This window comes from Cinclus cinclus, chromosome 2, assembly GCF_963662255.1.
Source record: "Cinclus cinclus chromosome 2, bCinCin1.1, whole genome shotgun sequence".
In the NCBI taxonomy this organism is placed as follows: Eukaryota; Metazoa; Chordata; class Aves; order Passeriformes; family Cinclidae; genus Cinclus; species Cinclus cinclus.
In genome coordinates this window covers 9,705,381-9,721,284 of record NC_085047.1, presented here as the reverse complement: position 1 = coordinate 9,721,284, position 15,904 = coordinate 9,705,381, and the positions used below count along the sequence as shown (strand labels likewise).

General features: G+C 39.1%; 1 protein-coding gene across 1 annotated transcript in view; it reads left to right on the top strand.

Annotated features, from left to right (window-relative positions):
* Nucleotides 1-15,904, top strand: part of ROBO2 (roundabout guidance receptor 2) — a 389,500-nt gene that overhangs the window by 230,759 nt on the left and 142,837 nt on the right. The gene's annotated exons all lie outside the window — the stretch shown is intronic.

Below are 15,904 nucleotides of genomic sequence, written 5' to 3'. Positions count from 1 at the left end.
GGTGGAGAATGGGGAGTTGGAACAGGTGATTTTTAGTATTTTAAATACGAAATGGGAAAATACCCAGGCTCGCTTTCTCCCCGCCCCCATTTCATTATTTTCTCTTTCCTTCCCCTTCTCTATTTTTCTCCTTATTTCTAAAAAGATTTCTCAAATCCCAGGCAGCTGTGCCATTTTACAAAGTCTGAAAGCAGCAATAAGTACAAATCTCAACAGAAGAAATCTATACAAACAATAAATACAACAGAAATCAAATCAGTGTTTCAAAGCTAATCTTGGGCAGTAATTTTTCAGAGCATCCTCTGATCACAGGCAGCCCCTCTAGTCATCATTTGGGCTGAATTGAGGACGCTCTCCCTTTCATGGAAATCTGTAGTAATGTGTAGGTCAGGAAGTTTGAGAACTTCTAAATATTCAGGAATATAAAGAACTTTAAAGAATTAAGCAGAATGGGCTCTGAATGTCCTTGAGTTCATGTAAAAGTCTCCAGCAGCTGTGAAAGAGTGTATGGCTGGGCAGGACACCAGTGAGTCTGGTGTGTGGCCTTGAGCAGACATGTTTTCAGTGGTGATGCTAAATACCTCTGACAGTTAAGTACTGAGGTGGAAGAATTGGTATTTCATAAAAGAAATGTAAAATATAGACTAAGGTACGCAGAAGCAGTGGTAATTAAAAAAATTGAAATACAGTTCATACTTCTGTGTATGTTTTAGAACCTGAGGGTGATTATTGTTACCAAGAACCTTGGGTGTTTTTTTTTTACTCTTGCAGAAGATATTAGAAAAACAGAAATGTAAAATCTGTTTTGTTTTTCATAGCAAGAGGTCCAATTTGTGATTCCTTCTGTGGTTTGGGTTTGGCTTTTTTTGGAAGGGGCCTCTCCTCTCCTCTCCTCTCCTCTCCTCTCCTCTCCTCTCCTCTCCTCTCCTCTCCTCTCCTCTCCTCTCCTCTCCTCTCCTCTCCTCTCCTCTCCTCTCCTCTCCTCTCCTCTCCTCTCCTCTCCTCTCCTCTCCTCTTCCTTTTTTTCCCACTTTAACTTGATAGATTTTCCAACAGTATGTGGGAGAATACAGCTCAGCTTTCCTTGTCAGAGGTTTTTCTTTGAGTACAGACAGTAAAATCTAAGTCATGAACTGAGTCAGGATATGCAGATCACTCTAGGAACCATCTTTATGATGGAGATTAATGCTAAGCAGGCGATGGAAGGGCTTCCAATGTTTTTTAGTAAATGTTTTTCATCAGCATGGAGGTAGTGTGACTCAAGTGTCTTTAGTCTTGACATGGAGAAAAACTGGAAACAAAACTTTGAAATCCTCTTTCAAGTCTTCCATTTTCATTGTGTGACCCATAAGGTGTTCAATGGTCCTTTTGACACAACTTCATTAGCTAAAAGTCATCATGTGTTTGGAAAGAGCAACATGCAGCACAACCCCAGCAAGGAAGCACAGTAGAAGAATTCTACTTTCTAATTCTACAGAGAAGAATTCTCTCTTTTAACAAAGAGATATCTGATCTCTCTAAATGACCATCATATCATACCATGAGACAGTACAAAACGCTGTTTGTATCTGGTAGTTAGTTACCTTGCTACAAATTAAAAAATAACCTGAAGTGGTTAGTTGAAATTCTTCAAGCACTTGGAGATCCCAGCAGCACATTACTTGTGTTAAAGCTCCCATCCTGTCCTGCTGCTGAGCACATCTCATCTCGCCTCACTCCAGCTTCATCCCGCAGCAGCAGAGGGATGCAGTGAACAAAATGACTCAGGTAGCAAGAAAGAACCATTTCTCTGTTTTCATCTTTTTAAAATTATTGTATCAGCTCTGAAACAAAATGGTTGCTGCTGTGTTTCATTAATAAAATTAATGAAAGAATTTCTGCTTGTGAGGTTTGTATATGCACAGCCATGATTTCACAAATCTTGTATTAATGTCAGTTATACTCCATCTATAGTAACTGAAAACTGAGATTTTAGTACATTTTTTACTTTTTTTAACAGCCTTTGTTGCTGATTTTTCAGTTTACACAGTGCTTATGTTGAAGAAAGCTAGTAAATAGAATATATATATATTTTCTTTTTTTCTTTTTCTCTTCTCAGTGCATCATCCATCCTCTGGTTTATATTTATGGTACATCATTTATTTTCACTTAATATAAGAGAATACAATGGAGAGGGTTTTCAGCATTAATTCTTATTATGCCAGTTACTTACTTTCAGAATTATTTATTTCCATCTTGCTGAGTGTTTGGGGAAAATGACTTAACATATCTCCTAGTATGTGCAATAAAGATAAAATGAGAGATTGTTTGCTCCTCTAAAAAGACACATTATTTGTTTTCTTTTGAAACAACTGTGAACATGAGATATAAATTACTGTAGAAATAGTAGTCTCCATTAAAAAAGTTAGATTTTTCAAGGAGTATCAAAAGCAAAATTAAGAAATATGATCTGACTTATTGTATTAAACAACATTTTTCTGCCCACATACTGATATCTCACTGAAAGTGCCCTGGATTTGTTTTTATACATTTTATTAAGTTAGGCATTATAGAATTGTTGTTTGGACCACTGTGTGAGGAGCTGTCGAAAGTACACAGAAGAGATTGTAAAGGTCAACAAGACCAATCTATTTAAATAATCAGCAAAAGGAGCCAAAGAAGTCTGATCATCCATCTGCATGTGGGATCTGAGATCAGTTAATTGTCCAGACTCATCCAGGAAATCTGTGCTAAACCAGATAACTGGTTTTCATTTTGTACATTCCAGCATGGAACCATAGAAATGCTGTCCTACTACATACCATAATTTCAGCTGTTGAAATTCCTAAATCTGGTTAGTACTTCACTTTTTTTTTCTTTAGATTATTTTTATTCTAGTCTGTTATTCTCTACTAATGGCATAGAGATTGAAAGCTCACAGACCACTTTTCTCTTTTGTTCTCCTTACACTAATATGTCTAACGTGCTGCATCTGTATTTAAGTTTAATTGTGTCTTTAGCATGCTAATCAACTTTCACAAGTCAGAGAAATCCATATTGAGTGCATTGTGGTATCTGTACATTAAAAAACGAGTACCTGTTTTATAGAAGTAGAATTAATATTTGAAAGCCATAGAAAAGAACAGTGATTGGCATTAAATTAATACTTCAAGACATCTTAAATGGTGCTGCATTAGACAGTTATTTGAATGACTTAAGGCTTCCAAGTTCTGTTTTTCCCATCCCACAGTCTGGGCTGTGTACCCTGGCAAGCTTTTCTATTAACTCTTCCTCAGGTGTTAAAATAAAAGGTAGAAAAATATTTTCTACCCTGATGTCACATGGTAAATAATGGACCCCAGACACTCTTAGTGTTGAGATTACTGAGGAGACGTAGCTTCTATCCCTAGCTTTTGACTGTTTTGTCACTACATTTTTATTCATTACTCTGAATTACCACATAGAATTTTTCTAAACCATCACAGCAATTTATTCCAATAGAAAGTTTAAAAAATATGATTGAACTTTGATGATTAGTATAAATCTATGAATCACGTACCTAACCATAATAATACCCACCAGTACAGTACAGGCCAATTCTACTGCTGAGGCACACTTCTGGCCAGAATTTTATTACTGGCCAAGTCCAGGGCCTAGCTGACCTCTGCTTGGGGATTCTATCATGTGCAAACCTATGGTAGCAATAAATTATGAAAATGAGAATACGGCTTTGCAACTGAAAGGCCCCTGCATAATTCCTGCTTGTCCCTGGTGTTGAAAAAGTGATTGGAGGGATATTATATGGCTTAGGAAGTCTGACTGATAATATATGTTGGTGGCAGTTTTACCTTATTATTTTGAAACAAGAATTTACCAAGGGCTTTAACTGTTTCCTTTTTTTAATGTCAATTCAGCTATCACTGTTTCTCAGTTCTGTAAACTGTATCAACATGAGCACTTCTCCCAGTTGATAAAAACAACAGGGAGTAAGCAGGAACCTAAAGTTATTTTTAGAAAATGCATTTTTAATTACTGAGCTGCTTAATTATTGAGCACTACTGAAAATATCCTGTGAACCTCATCACTATGCAAATGTATTCAGTTTTGGAAACAATTAAATGATAATAAAGCATTCTTTTTTCTTTTACAACATATTACTGCAATGAAGCTGTTACCTCTCAGTGTGCATTTTAATGAGTTTTAAGTAACATTTTAATGAGCTCAACATTACCATAAACCCAAGGATTAGACAAAATTGAATTTACTGGGAAAAGGAAAGGGTTCATTAAGAGTTAATTATATAGTTTAAGGAGAAATATAACTCATTTTATGATGTCACTTCAACCATGAATTCAGCAGTAGATCTATACTTATTAATAGGCAGAGAAATGCCATTATTATATTGACATAAAAATATGGGTTTGCACACTACTGCTCAGGCTGCCAATGAAAGTTTCTGTATTGAAATCCCTGGGTCAACTTTGTTCTTATCCAGTTCATTATTGCATCTGAGTAGAAAAAATACCAAGCTTTGAATTGCTGGTTTATAATTCCACCTACTATTTTTATAAACATCATGAACAGTGAAAGCAAAGTTTAATGGATTTACCACTGCCAGTAGGATCTGAAGGCAGGTTCTGAATAAATGTCTTGGATTTATTATTTTAAAAAGGACTGGTAGGGATTTGAATTCAAGCTACCATCTCTCCTGACATGCCCACTGTAAAAGTGATGGATATCTGCAGTCCAGGCTCCTGGATGCCTAGAAATCACAGGTAAATTTCCCCCTAACAGCTCTGTGCTGCCTGCATTTAAATTCAAATGTCTATTTAGGTGTTGTTGAGATCCTGCATTATGTGAATTTAAAGTGCTCTTTTTCAGTAATTTCAGCTACACATTGAATTTACCTCTTTGCCAAAGCTGGCATTTCTGTTTAGCCATTTGATAAAGGAGGATTGTAGCTCAGTGTCCCCAAATGTTTGATTATAAAAGAATGAGAAAAATCTTAAAATCTTAAGCAAAGTATTAGTTGCGCTGATTTAGTATAGTCTCTTGTTCATAGGATAGCTCTGTGGTCTGCTATTTAAAAATAAATAAATATTTTCACTGATGTCACAGCCTTTTAGTGGAGTGAGGGAAGCCTCTGCGGGTGTTGAAAGCTTTCATGAGTTTCAATAAAATGGAGCAGATCTCCTAACCCCTGCTCTTGAGGGGGAAAGAACATTCTAGCAGACGTCTCCTTGAAGGAGAAAAATCAGCGACTGCGGCGAGCAATTTGACCTGCAGGAATTCTGTGACTCCTGCTTGAGCCAGACTGAAAGGTGTGTCCTGAGAGTAGCAATTCTGGTCTCTGAGCTTCAAAATGTTCAGGTGAACCTGCAGACCCTCACTGGAAGGATGATTCCTTGCAACAGAAGTCAGGGGACTGGGGGCATTTGAAAAGGAATCCTGATTAGTGCTCTGGATTGAATGGGTAAAAGGAAGAGCAAAGAAGAACTAGTAAGCAGGTAATAAATTCCGGATATGGGGGAAAGAAAACAAAGTGCTGCTGGCTGTGTGAATGAGCCACACAGTACTAGAATTCCATTTGTTCAGCAGCAGAAGTGTTTCCATCTCTTCTGAGTTGTTTCCAGCAGACCTGTCTGTGTTTAAGGAAGGAAGGAAGCCCCTGTGAACAGAATTAATTTGTGAGATCAGACATGTACCAGTTATTGACTGAGCACTGTTTAGCGCCCCATGGCTTCTGCCCCAAAAGCTCACCTTTTTCTATGAATGGGAGCACAGCCAGGCATGTGGAATTCTTCAGAGAGAAACTGAAAATGTTCTACACCTACATCTGGAATTGTTCAGAAGAGGAGGAGCAGAGCTACAGAGGTCCTCCTCAAGGGAGAATTTAATTCAATTTGCCTTAATTGAAGCTGCACAAGTGAACTACAGAATGTTTCCAGTTCTCCTGGTCTCAGAAAAATCCCACAGTGTGCACTGGTTATATGAGCTATTGCCTTTTATATATTCCTTATTCCAAATTCCTTAGTCTAAATATGGGGAAACATGCTACATAGTTTGACAACACATTCTCCTTGCTGGAAAATCTGCTTTAAGTAGTGCTATTCTCTCCTGGCCACTTATTCCCTCTGCTTGTAATAGCTTGTCATTCTCTCAGTTGTTTATGAATCTGGGCTGTGAATTCGGTCAGCAGAGTGGTCTGGGTTGAAGATCCTCAGCAACAGGAGTTGTTGCTATATTTTTTTTTTTTCTTTTCTAATTGGCATGGAAGGAAATGTTTGTAGTACTTGACCTAAAATCTATCCCAGGTGAATACTGTGGTGGAGGCTAAAAATCCCTCCATCCAATCCTGTCGAGTCTAATAATCTAATCTGCCTCTTTCAATGTTGTGCTTTGTCTGTCATATGGTGCTTGAATATTTTATCTAGTTGGTATAGCCTCCTGCTTTCCAGTGAAAGCAAAGAATGACAGAATCTCTGTAAATGTACACAGATTAACTGCTTTGTGGAAACTACAGACACAGGTACTGTGTGTCTAGTTTAACTCTGTGCTAAGGAGGGAAAGGAGTGACTGAAATGTGCTGGGAGGTTTCTGTTTAAACCTGTTTAACATTTAGTTATGGAATGTTGCCTGAGCTGGAACAGTCTCTGTTACCCTTGCAGTTGGAAGGGAGGTAAGAGGAAGAAAAAAGATTGTAAAATGGATTTTGTATTGTAATGTGGAATTAACATAGGTCTTTCAGACCCTTCAGAGGAATGTGAGCCCTCCTTAGTACGGGCTGTTCCAGCTCTTGAGCAACTTAAAGGCTGTTTCACAGGCACTTTTCAGGTTGCTGCTTTTCTGTTGTGGGGCCCAGAGTTGTGTTGTGCTCTTTGTCAGTTTTTCTCTTGTTTTGAAAGAGTTGGCAGATCTGTAGTTACCCTGATTTTCTCTTCTACTGAGCTACCAGAGGAATATTCAGCACCAAGGGTTTAGAAGGATGTGTGGCACGTGGGACTTTATTTTATTATGCTAGTTTCTTGTACTCTTTTTAACATTTGTTGTACATAAAATAGCACTTTGGGACAGTGGTAGTGGTTTAAAAAAAAAAAAAATCACATTTACTGCAATCTCCACCATTGTGCTACTGTGTTTTCAACAGTGTGTCTGAGTCTAACCCCTCAGCTGAAGGTCACTGGGAGTCTGAGGCACAGCACAGTGTGACTGGAGGCTGGAGCTGGACATCCAGTTTCTCATCTCTCTCTGGGTGCTTAAGCTCCCCTTTCAAAATTGTTACTTCAGGCTATTACCGTCGGTCTTCGCTCCCACTTCTTTAACTTTTTTTTTTCTTTCCTCTTGTATCATGTACTGAATAACAATGAGGGCAATGGGAACTCTTATGTTCCTTTTTTACTTTTGAATATAAGTGGGAGAGTTATATTTTATATTGTATAGAAGTAATTCTTTGGGCTATTTGAATAGATCATAACTGCAAAAGGTTGCTGGCAAATTATACTAGTTCCTTGGTTTTGCATAAAATCTCAAAATTGAGGCTTTCTGTTCATGTTTAGACCATAGAGAGCTACTGTTTATCTAGATGTTTGTGGATTATTTTCTTGTTGGTAATATGTTGACAGAACTCAACTTCATCCTAAGTGCACTTTAATATAGACTCTGTGTATCACGTTGCTCCTTCTGTTTTTAGAGCTCTGGAAACTTAAATTTACTATGCAGAATGATGCCATCACAAGTGACAGATAAATTCTTTTGCATTTGTCAAGTAATACCGAAAATATGTTCTTTAACCTTTTTTTGTCCATTGTTAAATTTGAGAGAATTTGAAATTCCTTTTTTTGAAGGAAAAATCCAATGACAAAACTTCAAAAACAATCCTAACATTAGAAAAAGTCTTTATTGTTTTAAGAGATGATAGAGTAGATGTTCTAAAGAACAGTTTCTCTAGGCCATGCATTCCTACTTCTTTAATTTATTGAATATTATCAAAATAATATTGAATTAAAATAATACGCAAACATAAGCAATAGAGGAGTTTTAGGAGGTGGGACTTTGTTGTGAATTGTTTTAGAGGGGGTGCCTGAATGTATTGGACATGCCTCAGTAACAACCATGTGAGCACATTTTATGCTTTTCCAGTTTCCACTCTGTATTTGGTGGGACAAATTCTATAAAAAGTGGAAACCATTGAGCCTTTCAGAAGGCTGGTGACTGAAGGTCAGGTCCAGGAGGAGATGCTGCTGCTGAGCCTGTGTGCCATGACATTCCTGTTTGTGGGACAGACCATGTGAGGCCAGCCAGGCTTATGGAGCCTGTTGAAATGGCATCTGGCAAGCACCCCAAAATGGCCATTGACATGGGGACAGCTTGCAGGATGGGGAGGGAGGTATTTGGGAAGCAGCAGGTGGCTCCCACTGGTTTTGTGTGCCAGCTGTGGACACATCTCAGCTCCGTGTCTGATGAAGTGTGGCTGCACAGTCCCCTCGTGATGGAGTCACAAAAAGTTTATTGAGGAATACATGCCGTGCTATGTCTGCTCAAATATCCCATTTCCAATCCTGACTTCTGAAGGAAGTAGCACAAAAAAAAAAAAAAAATCCTGTTCTAAATTGAATGGATTAGTTTTAGCTTATAATTAACAGATAGAGACCATGGTTGGGCATGGAGTAATGGAGGATGGATGGAAGAGGTTTCCTATGTTAGGCAACAGCATATTTTATTTGATGCTTTGCCCAGTGTGTCTGAAGTATAGCAGTAATGTGGCAGTGCCCCCTGCCAAGACAGGAAAGCATCCCAGCTGTTGTGTGTGTGTTGTGCATGTGTACACAAGAAGTTTATTAGAGGCTATTCACACTTCAGTGGAGCTCTGAGATTGCAGTCTGTATTATACTGGTTAAATGAAGCATGTAACATTTTATATTTCTCATACAAGAAATATTCATTCATTTGTATTAATTTTCATAATTCTCAGCTGCTCTTACTCCTTTGTTTTACTGAGGGCACATGGACATTTTAGGTGTTTTGGCTGGGCTCAAACTGTAAGCCCAGGGTAGTGGTGGGGTTAAAGTGGTTGCAGGAGAACCAACTTCAGTTTGGAAACAGAAAAAATGCAATTGCTCAATGTTATGTCAAACTCTAGGTAGCTTTCATTAGGATGAGCACCTCCAGATACCTGGCAGTGCAACTTTGGTACTCCCAACAGCAAACCTTCATGTTAATAGACTGTAGTTTCTGAACCTCACTAATTAAATCTGCACATTCTGGGGAATCTCACTGCTGTACACACAGACTCAAAATGTGAAGTGCAGTTTCCTGTGTGCTCTTCTCAACTTCATGGTGAAAAGCTCCACCAGAATTTTGTTTGTATATCTGTAACATCTGAGGAGTTATTTTGGATGACATTTCTTTTGAATTTTTTTAACATATTTATAATTCTTTTAAGTTTCTTTTTTTGGTTTCTTTCTTTGGCAACCAAAGGCAAACAGGCAAACTCCAAACAATCCTTTTATAACAATAGCTTAGGACATTTCCACTTTTCCTAAACACTGTCCCCCCTACTGCATTCTTGGGAGGGAATAATAGTTTATGGGATTTTAAGAGTCTCTAGTGCTTTTGGTGAAACTTGTCCCATATTCCTGCTGAAAAGAATTTCTGCATTTTATGCACTTTTTTGCATTCTGGCATAAAGGTGACAGAAAAAGTGTCAGTTCAATTTTCATGTGATGTTTCCTTAAGCTGTGTTTGCTTCCACATCTGATATTCACATTAGTTGCTAAAAAAATAAGTAAGTAATTAATTTACTTAAGTAATTACTTACATTTATTTAATTATGTAATGCCCATGAATATGTAGACCATTAAAAGTGAAGATCATGTAAAAGCTATCTTCAGATCTGAGTTAAACTGCTAAATGTCTGATCCTCGTTAAATTTGAAGACTTACAGCAGACCATGCACTTTTTAAAAGTTTGTTGTCTATAATTATGGCATCAGTTCTTCTAGAAAGTCTCTGAACTTTAAGCAAGTAGTTGGGCTTTCAGTTTTAGTGAAATAGAACTCCTAGTAATGTGTCTCTTGTTCACATTAGCAATCTATGCAGTGCATTCATCAAGACTGATTATGCTTTACGAATAAGAAAGAAGAAATCTGGTCTGTATCCTAGGGAAAATTCTTCAATGTATTATGTTGTATAGCTTTAGATTTCTGAAATTACTTAAATGTGGTCTTCAGGATATTTGCATTCATAAAGAATACTTGGTTATGCTTATTGCTTCCCTTTGCCTTTCTTGACTGTCAAAACACAGTGATGCTTTTGAAGATTTATAGCAGATGGGTAATGAGATTGCTGACTGTTAACTGCAGCATTCAGAATTTGCTGGTGGAAGGAGGTGGGAGTTTAAAGAAGGGAGAAGGTTATCGGGGATTCATTGCAAGGAAGACAGGTGATAGAACTCCGTTTTCAATCAGGAGGCTTAAACATAAATATGTTATGTTCTAAATTAGAAAAATCTCAGCTCTTCATGCTATTTGGTAGTCACATAAAATCTTTCTGAAAAAGGAATTACGGAGATGTCAGATTTCATTCAAGTGATCATAAAGAATCACAAGAAAGGCAAGGAGATTACACAGTTTTTCAGTAAGTATATTCAGGCAGTATTGCGTATACTTAATTCAGCCCAAATAGCAGCCTTTAAAAAATCAAAAGAAATAATAAACTAAAGTCTGCAGTAACTATCACTTGTATACCTGTGTAATTGTGCAAAAGGGAAAATAGGTCAGCAGTGCCCTTAACTGGCCTAGAAAGACTTCAAAGTCTGACACCTGGCAGTGTGTGCTGTAAATAAGAGAGGAAATGAGTCTGTCTTTTCTCATGACCTTTTTACAGTCAGCTAGTTGGGGTATACACCTCAGACTGCAGATTAGAGGAGAGGCAAAAAAACACTTATCTCCCACTGACTCCATGTGGAATGTCTCCTTACTTGTCAGTGTCGCTTCACCCACCTCAGCACTAATTCTGTGTTCACCTGGTTTAATATCTTCTGTCTGTAGAAGCAACGCTTTTACATGTAGGCATTTATGTTCATCATAATTGTTTGTGTATCTGTATCTGCATATACAAGCAGTTAAAAGTTTTAGAGGATGTCTCAAGGTTTTCTCTGCATTTTTTGTCTTTACTGAGGCCTGAGAATAAAGGGCAAGCTACCTTGAGCTGTAAATACTGGGTAAGTTGCTAAGTTCAGAAGCACATGAAATACTGAGTGAGAAAAGGGGATGAACCTGAGGAAGGTTGCTGAATTGGCAAGGAAGAAGATTCTCCTTTTGTTTCTTGATGCAGGTATCTCTGATCATTACTTGGATTTCTAGCTACCCTACTAATCAAACATTGCTGAAGCTACTAGACTTTTAAAAAATATCCTAACACCTCTGAAACTTATTCTTATGAACTTGGGATTCCATTTTACTGGACATATTTGAGTCATGGTATACGAGCTAACGTTCTTGTCTGCTAGGCAGTATTACTATCAGGAGATAGGCAAAGGATGGGAAAAACAGGAGGAAAAAGTGCTCCTTATAATATATATTTTTAAAGGTAGCATCTTTTTCCTGGCTGCTTTTTTCTCTGCACATGCAGAGGGAGCTCAAGAACTCCCAGAGTCTTGCCTAGGACTGTTGCCAAGGTTGTGTGTTTTTGTTACAATTTTCCTTACAAATTGAGGCAGAGACAGTTGCTGAAGCAAAGAGGTCAGGCAGCAGCATCTTCAAACAAAGTGTATTATTCTTCACACGGGAAGTTGTCTATGACCCCTTGGGTTTTCCTTCTCTCACCCTGTTTCAGCAGGTAGTGCTGGCTTGTTCAGGGACCATTTCAGCAGATCATACACATTACTCAAGATCTAAAATACCTCCCTGCACCATATGCTACCTAAAAGTATAATAATCCTTTAATCTGTCCACTGCATGACATCTGGGCAGTTATTTGACTTAGTAACTCATGTCGATTGTTTGTATCAGTATGTATCAGAGCAGGGAGGTGCCAAAGCAGTGGTGGAGAGATGAGAATTTAGGAAAATGCCTGTGGGGAAGTGCCTTGGATCAGGAGAGACCTACCTGTGGTGTGGCAGGTGACCAAACCACCACTGATGTGCCTGTGTAAAATCTTTATGTGAGAATAATATTACTCTCAGATAAGCATGAAACAGAGCAGGAGGGGGAAGATGAACTACTGGGACCCAAGTTACAGAAGCGCATTAATATTTACTCGATATTTTTTTATACCCTCTAGTCAGCACAACAGATGTAGCTATGTTTTAAGACATTATAATTCATTGAAAAAGGCAACAAAGATACTCTTTCCCTCCCTCCTGTCCCTGGTAATTTCAGATGTTCACTGTGCACACAGAGGGGGGAGGGGGTAGAGAGGCAAGCACTGGTGGGAGAAGAATGCAATTATCCCAAAGCCTCCTGACAGACATCCTCTTCTTCCTTCCAGCTTAGCTGCTCTGACCACAGGCTGGGGGCTCGTGGGACACGGATCGGATTGAAAAAAGTGGAAGCAGACAGATGGTTATTTGTAATCATCATGTAAATGTAAATCCTATAAAAATGTTTTCTTTCTAAGGGTTTGAAAGCTGGAGAGAAGGATTAAGGCATGGGTATCTAGCCTAGAATAATTTTGACCCTGCCACTTTCCCTCCTACCCCATAAACATCGTGGCTTTATCTCCACTTCCTTTAAACAAATTGCTGGAACCTCAGCCGAGGAAATTAATTCAGTTTCCATGTAATTCCCTGAGTTTCTGAGCATCAGTTTGACCGAGGCCTGGATTTAGGCCGAAGCTGGCAGGTGCTGTTAGCAGCTGCCTTGGGACCGGGGGCTCCTTTTTGCTCCTTTCCCTCTCATCCCTCGCTCTGGCAGGCGTGTGCTCTGTGTGTTTATCCCAGTGCTGGGTGTGCTCTCTTTCCCTGGTTACACTCCTGGCTACCTGGAAATGGCCATACGGGGCTTTGCTGCCTTAAAGACTGCTGTGACTGCTTGCAGACATCTATCTTGTTTGAGCAGCATCAGCTTGAGCCACAAAGACAGCGATCAAACTTTAATTAACTTCTGTCCGCAGCGCCATTGTAGGCGGTGTGTGTGCTTTAGATGTTCTTTGCAGCTCTCCAGTCCCTCAGTGCCTTTCCAGACAGCGAGGCTCAGCCATCTGGAAGCTTTTGCCCTTGCAAGGCTTTTCCTTTTGAAATGTGAAGGTGTCTGTGCTGATGGGCTGGTAGGGGAAGCAGCCCCTGGGGTACAGCTGTGCTGCAGTCCCAGGGGTGGCATGCAGTGTGGGGCCACCTTCCCCTGTGGCACCTCTTGTTTGGTCATAAAATCACAGAAAGGGTTGGCTCGGAAGGAGCTTTAAGATCCCTCTGTACTCTATGGGCAGGGACACCTTTCCTAGAGCAGGTTGCTTGGAGATCCACCCAGACTGACCTTGAACACTTCCAGGGATGGGGCATGCAGAACTTCTTTGGGTCTCGCCACCCTCGCAGGAATGAATGTAAGGTAGCACCCAAAAATGTAAGGAAACACCCATGCAGGCATGAAGGGAGCTGTGTGTAAAACTGGAATAAAGCAAAGCAAGAGCACAGGATGAGGAAGCTGATGGCTGCATAATGCTGCTTTTGTTCAATTTTTAAAACATTCGTATTTTTTCCCTGCCAAAAGGGCCCAGAGGATGGGTGCCTTCTCAAGTGAACAAAAGCCTCTTGCCTGTGTGGGAAGAGGGTGGTCTGCTCAGGCACACTAATAGTTGTTTGGAAGTACCCAGCAATTGTGGATAATTGGCTGAGGAATATTCTGCAGCTCTCAATCATTTTTCTGTTTTCACAGATGATTGTACCATTAGATATGGTGAGTGCACTAAGCTGTGCTGCAACTTTTCCATTTACTGTGCTAATACGTGTGAACTCCACTTCCAGTTGATGATTCTTCCTTCTGTGGCTTCCTGTGCCCCTCCAGGAGGACAGCCAAACTTACCAGCTCATGCTCTGCGCTCCTCTTCCCTGGTCCTTCACTCTTGGAGTGACGATGTTCTGGGCTGATCAGATTAATACCTATGCCTTATTTCATTGTTGTTAGATTGCATTAAAATACTTAATCACGGGAATGGCAGCCTGTGTCCTTTTCTCTTTACCCTGTTTTCTCCCTCTGCTTTTATTCTTTTTTCCCCTTCCTTTACCTGCCTTTTTCTTTCTCGTCTCCTTAAAGTTCGTGTTTCCTTTCTTCCTCTCTGAGTTATTTTCTCACTTTAATTTATATTTTGTGCATTTTTCTCTTATCTTTGCTTTTCTGTGACTGCTTTGTTACTTCCCTATTTCTTTTTTCTCCAACGTTTTTTTTCCCCTCCAAAACATAGAATGCTTTAGATGGAAATGGTGAGATGTATCTATTCAAGATTCATGTATGTGCTGAGGTACAGAGCAAGATTAAGCATAGTCTGTAGCATCAATTTTGTCTTCTATTCAAGACAGTTTTGCAGTGAGACTTTGGGTAAAGGAATGTGATAAAATCAAATCACCTCTTAGCCTCATATTCTGAGGCTGATTGGAACCTTACACAGTTGCTGGGATGATTCAGAGAACGTTAATGTAATTTGCTGTGTATCACTCCAAGAAACTGTTTGTCAGGTTCATACAGCAGTGTGAAATGTTCAAGGAAAATGCTTTCCTTAATATTGCTGCCAGGAGTAAGGAATATAAAGCTATTATGTGGTGGGATCTGCTGATTTTCTGGGGATTTTCCACTAATGTATTTCGACTGAAGTTCTGTAATTACAGGTAGAATCAAGCCAATAAGATAATATTTATTTTGTGTGTAGTAATAAGAATAGCAGAAATTAATTTTTATCCATTTGCCACTTATACAAATGTGGGCATGGCATTGTCTAGAAGTACTTTCTCTTCCTGTGTATCGTGGGGATCACGGAGACATATGAAGCTGCTTTCTGAAAAAACATGATTTTATAAGACTTTTTTTTCTGGTTCTTTCCCTGACATTCCCATGATACTGACTTTCTTGGATTTGCAAAGTGTTGTGCTGCCAATAGTCAGCAGCCCATGATCTTCATCATACTAATTCTGTGCTCTGCTCTGCATAAGTTATTTCTTCCACTTGATCTTGAAGTTGTATAAATTCCATTTCTGCCAATTTGATTATTGTGAATCAGAAGATTTGTATTATTCAGAAATATTTGGGGATTGAGTTTTTTGATGTCTATTGGGTGTATCACCTAAGAAGACTACGGGTTCTTGCCAGAGCTGCATTTGTTGCCAGCTGCCTCCTGTCACTTTTATTTTATGCTTCAAGAACGAGACCTCAATAGTCACTCTTTTCATGTGTGTGTGTTAGAAAAGGAATTAACTTCCAATTAATTCCCTCCTTCCTCTGGGATCTACCTGTGTATCCCAAAATGGAGAACAATAAAAGTTACCTCCATGTCATTTTGTGTGCCAGATCTATACAGCCCACTCACCTCAGACTGTTCAGAGACCATTTCTTGTATGTATTAATCATATTTTTCTTCTGGCGTACTACAGAAGAGAAGAGTATTCCGTTCCAAATGTTAAAATGGGGCACGTTTTATTAACATTGAAAGCAGTAAATTATCTCTGCTTATGAAATGAGACTGAGCAATTTCTGCTGAACTCTTCCTGACTTGCCCCTTCACTAGGATACAGTGTTTTCTAATTTCTCAGAGGGCCCTGGTTCCATTAAGGGCAAGAACTGTTTTAAAGCTGTAATGAAAGCCATGCGCAGATGGAATGCAAGGAGGGGCAATGCCCTAAATTCTTTTTCAGTAGCTCATCTAGAGCTATTTTCATTTTTATCTTCATAAGAATGTCAATTAACCTAGAGACTAGGACACACATGGAAGAATAAGGATGA